This window comes from Silene latifolia, chromosome Y (assembly GCF_048544455.1).
Source record: "Silene latifolia isolate original U9 population chromosome Y, ASM4854445v1, whole genome shotgun sequence".
NCBI lineage: Eukaryota > Viridiplantae > Streptophyta > Magnoliopsida > Caryophyllales > Caryophyllaceae > Silene > Silene latifolia.
This window is the reverse complement of record NC_133538.1, coordinates 51,718,582-51,724,174: the sequence shown is the minus strand read 5'-3', so window position 1 is coordinate 51,724,174 and position 5,593 is coordinate 51,718,582. Positions and strand designations below refer to the sequence as shown.

At 40.0% G+C, this 5,593-nt stretch overlaps 1 non-coding gene across 1 annotated transcript; it reads left to right on the top strand.

Annotated features, from left to right (window-relative positions):
- The first annotated feature begins 1,632 nt into the window (after positions 1–1,632).
- Positions 1,633–1,739, top strand: LOC141634608 (small nucleolar RNA R71). The gene has a single exon (XR_012539335.1). It is a non-coding gene; the product is annotated as a small nucleolar RNA R71 (small nucleolar RNA).
- Positions 1,740–5,593: the final 3,854 nt, after the last annotated feature.

Sequence of the window (5,593 nt, the reverse complement as noted above, 5' to 3'; positions counted from 1 at the left end):
TTCTAGAGTGAGCTCACCATGTTTCACATCAATCACCGCACCCGCGGTGTGTAGGAAAGGTCTTCCTAAGATGATTGGAATGTTGGAATCTTCCTCCATATCAACAATGACAAAGTCCACCGGGATGAAAAACTTCCCAATTCGCACGGGGACATCTTCCCATATCCCTAACGGTGTCTTCGTCGATCTATCGGCCATTTGGAGTGTGATGTTGGTGCATTTAAGCTCTCCCATCCCCAACCTTTTACTCACCGAGTACGGCATGACACTCACACTAGCCCCTAGATCACATAAGGCTTTGTTGATCGTTGTGTCGCCAATGGTACACGGTATTGAGAAGCATCCCGGATCCTTTAACTTTGGAGGTGAACTCCCTTGAAGTATTGCACTACTCACCTTAGTGAAGGCGATAGTCTCAAGCTTCCGGATCGACTTCTTCTTTGTGAGGATATCTTTCAAGTATTTCGCATAGGCAAGACGTGATTGATTAATTCCGTGAAAGGAATTGAGACTTCCAAATTCTTCACAATTTCCATGAATTTTCCAAGTTGATCATCAAATTTGGGCTTGGCTTGACGACTTGGAAAAGGGAGTCTAATCACAATGGGCTCCTTCTCCTTGGCCTTGTCTTCATTTTTCTTTGAACTTTCTTCTGTTGACGATTCTCCATCTTTGGAGTTTTGCACAATTTCTTCCTTTTCGCTAGCTTCCACAACTTCATCCTCAACTTGCTTCTTCGGTGCTTCATACCTTGTACCACTTCTCAAGTGAATGGCACTAACCGTTTCATGTCTAGAGGGATTTCTTTGAGGTGGTAATTGCCCCTTTTGTCTTTGTGAGCTTGAAGATGCTAGTTGAGTCAATTGTGTTTCCAACATCTTGGTGTGAGCTATAATGTTGTTGATGGTGGTTTCCTTTGCTTGGCTATCTTTTTACATTTGAGTGAAAAATTCTTGTTGATTCTTTTGCATTTGGAGGACCGCTTTTTGGACATCAAAACCTTGGTCATTTTGGTGATTGTATGGATTTTGATTTTGGTAACCTTGGTTTTGATTGTAAAAGGGTCTTTGATTTTGGTTTCTCATGGGTGGTGGAGTGTATGTTGTTTGAGGGTTTTGAACATTTTGGCTTTTGTATGGGAGATTTGGATGGAATTTGGTGTTTTCATTGTAAAAGTTGGAATAAGGGGTACCACTCTTGTATGCTTGGAAAGCATTCACTTGTTCATTTGTTCCCCTACATTCACCTTGGTCATGTCCCAAAGTTCCACAATTATCACATATCCCACTTGGGATTGATGAGGATGCCGTCATGGCATTAACATGATGCTTTGATGATTTTGAGTTTTTCTCAAGTCTAGCCATAGCTTGTTCAAACTTCAAGTTGATTGTGTCAATGTGAGCACTAAGTTGAGCACCCAATTGAGTAACGGAGTCCACTTCATGCTTTCCTCCTCTAGTAGCCTTGCGAGGTCTACTATATTGTGAGTTATGGACCGCCATTTCCTCAATCTTGTTCCATGTTTGATTGTCATCAACTTCGGTGAACATTCCATTTGATCCCATATTGAGAATGTTCCTAGAATCTTCATATAGACCATTCCAAAATTGTTGCACCAAAAACCATTCGCTAAGTCCATGGTGAGGACATGAGCGACAAATTCCCTTGAACCGCTCCCAAGCTTCATACAAAGACTCTTCATCCCTTTGCTCAAAACCCGTAATTTGAGCTCTTAGCATGTTAGTCTTTTCCGGTGGATAGAATTTTTTGTAGAAAGCTAGAGCCAACTTCTTCCAAGAATCTATTCCAAGGGTGGCCTTATCAAGGCCCTTCAACCATTGCTTCGCGGTGCCGATTAAGGAAAAAGGAAATAAGACCCATCTAATTTGGTCTTGAGTCACGCCCGTTTGAGGGACAGCATCACAATAGTCGCAAATGGTTTCCATATGAGAATGAGGGTCCTCACTAGGCATCCCCCCAAATTGGCTCCTGTCAACTAATTGGATGAAGGCGGACTTGGCAATAAAATTTCCGGTTAGATGTTGCGGTGTAGGAGTACCATTTGGTAGATTCTTTTTGGTGGGTACGGAGTGTGACGAGAATTTTGGCATTGTAGGTGGATTTTGTGGGGTATTGTGTAATGGGTTTTCTTCTCCTTCTATTGCGAAAGGATTGACAAACTCACTAGTGGGTTGAACAACTTCACTAATACCTCTTAAATTCCTCCTAACAAGTCTCCTATTGTTCGTCAAGGTTCTTTCGATTTCACGGTCAAAAGGTAACAAATCACCTTGTAACCTTCTAGACATGCAAAATATCAAACAACTCGAAAACAATTAGAACAAACCTTGAGGAGTTTTACTTCCTCAAGGCGAAGAAAGACACAACTAATAACAATAAAAAGAAATCTAAATCAAACAAACACCGTCCCCGGCAACGGCGCCATTTTTTATGCGATCCCGCTAAGTGTTCACAAATTAAGATGTGGTCGTTGGGTCACGGTCGAATCAAAACACAATTTATAGCTTCACAAACAACTCTACAATTAGTAAAGAGGCAAGTAAAGGTCGGATCCCAAGGGACGGGTATTGAAATGAGATTTCTATTGCAACTAGTGGTGTCTAAGGGGTGTCACAAATTGGGTTGATGTAGAAGGTCACTAAACTAAAATAGCAATGAAAATAAACAAACAAAATGAATTAAAGGGGTGTAAACAATTGATTAAAGGCACTAGGGTGTCATGGGATCATAGGGGAATCATGGGATATGATCATACAAACATGTTCTCAAATTATAAGCAAGCAATTATTGTTGTGATGGATTGAGTTGGGTTATATCTTACAATCCTAGGAAAGTTTGGGTCCCGGAGCCGAATCGATTAGATTGTACAACACCTACAAGTCGACTTAATCTTCCCTACTCAACAACATGCATGGTCTAATGAGACTCGAGTTGGGTTTTGTCTTACAAGTCTCATTGAAAAGATAGGAGATGATAGTAAATGCAAGGATTCATAGGCTTAGCATTTCATCAAATATAACATGTTCATGAGTTGAGATCAAAACAAGCAAGCAAATAAAACATGAAAGCATATTAATTTAAGCATGAATCATTCCCCATGTTGGTTTCCCCTAATCACCCATTAACCCTAGCTAAGAGACTACTCACTCATTATCATGTTGATCATGCTAGCAAGGTTGTCAATCATACCAACAATATGAAACATGATGAATAAATGAAAGTAATTAACAATAATTAAAAAGGGATTAAGAGATTATACCTACTAATGATTCCAATAATAAAGCAAAGATAAAAGAAGTACTTGAATGCTTGATTGAGAGGTTGTCAATCTCCCAACAATAACCCAAATAATCTTCAATTACCCAAAATAAAGGATGAACAAAAGAGCAATTAAAGAACTAAAAACTTGGATTAAAACATGATTAATACTTGATTACAATATTAAAGAGAGATTTGATTGATATTAACTATACTAATTATTGATAAGAAGAACATGCTCCTCTAATTAGACTAATGGGATATTTATAGTGGAAATTAGGGAGGATGCATTAGGGTTAACTAAGGGCTAAACTAGTAATTACACTTTTTAAGTTGAGCAAGGAGGACCCGGTATTTTTCGAGAGAAGGGCTTCTTTCTTCGTAGCTTGGAGAAGAAAATCCGTCTTTGTCTTTGGAATCCGGGCGGAATAGGGTCGGGACGGGCGAATTCTGGCGTTGGAATCCGAGCGGATTCAGGGGAATCCGGACGGATTGTGGAGGTGGAATCCGAGCGGATTAAGGCAAAGCCGCTCGGATTGTGCTGCTTCGGGACGGACGGATTGGTGACAATCCGCTCGGATTGTCAGTCAGCAACAAATCTTCTTCTTTTCTTCCCTTTTCTTCATAAATTCCTTGGGGATTTCCTTGGGGACTCAAGGATCCTTTCCCAACTTTGCTCTTCTACTATAATATGTACAAAGGCCTTCTAATCTTGTCTCTCCTTGATGCTTGGTCATTGAATTCGAACAATTTAGTCTCGTTTTGCCATGAAAATGCAAGATTCTTACTCCTTTCCTACCAAGGGATCAAAATCTCAAGGAATATGCAAAACAAAGAACTAAAGATGAGAAATGACCCAAATAAGCACTAAAAAGCATGGGAACAAGGCTAATTCGGGGCTAAATATGCGCCAATTATGGTCACATCACATCCATTACTTGATTTTGTGTGCTTAATGTTTGGATGTGTCGCCGTTTTGGCAAGACCCACCTTGCCTTGCAAGAAGGCATCCTACCTCATGGTTGTCTTATTGTGAGTTGAAGGGGCGGAGTGAGATCCGCTAATTGTCTCATATTGGCTATGTTATTAGGTTAGTTTAAATAATGGACCTAGTCTTTGTCACCTCTTTACTCGGGACAAGCAAAGGTTCGGTTTAGGGATATTTGATGTGACCATAATTAGAGCATATTTAGTCCCCGAATTAGCCTTGTTCCCATGCTTTTTAGTGCATATTTGGGTCATTTATTGTCTTTAGTTCTTTGTTTTTCATATTCTTTGAGGTTTTGATCCCTTGGTAGGAAAGGAGTGCAAACCTTACATTTTCATGGCAAAATGAGGCTAAATTGATTGAATTCAATGCCCAAGCATCAAGGAGAGACAAGATTAGAAGGCCTTTGTACATACTGTAGTAGATGGGCAATGATGAGAAAAGATCCTTGCATCCCCGAGGAAATCCTCAAGGATTTTATGAAGAAAAAGGAAGAAAAGAAGAAGGACCAAGACTGCCTGACAATCCGTGCGGATTGCCTTGAATCCGCCCGTCCACCAAGCCACAATCCGAGCGGCTTCTCCAGAAGACGCCCTGGCAAAAGCTCCAGAAGACGCCCGTCTTCACCCCCTGGATGCTCGGGTAGAGACCGCCAAATCTGCCCGTCTCGTGCTAAAGACGCCCGGATTCCCAGACAACCCCATTTCGTCTTCTTCAAGCTTCAAGGAAGGATGCACATCTTTTTCTAGAGACCGGAGTCTCCCTAGAGATCGGAGTCTCCCAAAAGAGACCGGCGTTTCCTCAACTAGGGACTTAATCATCATTTAAGCCCTTAGTTAACCCTAATTCATGTACCTAATCCCCACTATAAATACCCCATTAGTCTAATTAGAAGTGGATGTTCTTCTTAGCAATCTTTAGAGTAGGTAATATCAATCAAATCTCTCTTTAATCTTGTAATCAACATTTAATCAAGTTTTAATACAAGTTTTATTACCTAAATCTCTCTCTTGTTCATCCTTTATTTTGGGTAATTGAAGATTATTTTGGTTATTATTGGGAGATTGACAACCTTCCAATCAAGCATCAAGTACTTCTTTTATTCTTTGCTTTATTATTGGAATTATTAGTAGGTATAATTCTCTTAATCCCTTTTTAATTATTGTTAAGCAATTTCATTTAATCATCATGTTTCACTTTGTTGGTATGATTGACAACCTTGCTAGCATGTTCAACATGATAATGAGTGAGTAGTTTCCTTAGCTAGGGTTAATGGGTAATTAGGGGAAACCAACATGGGAATGATTCATGCTTAAATTAATATGA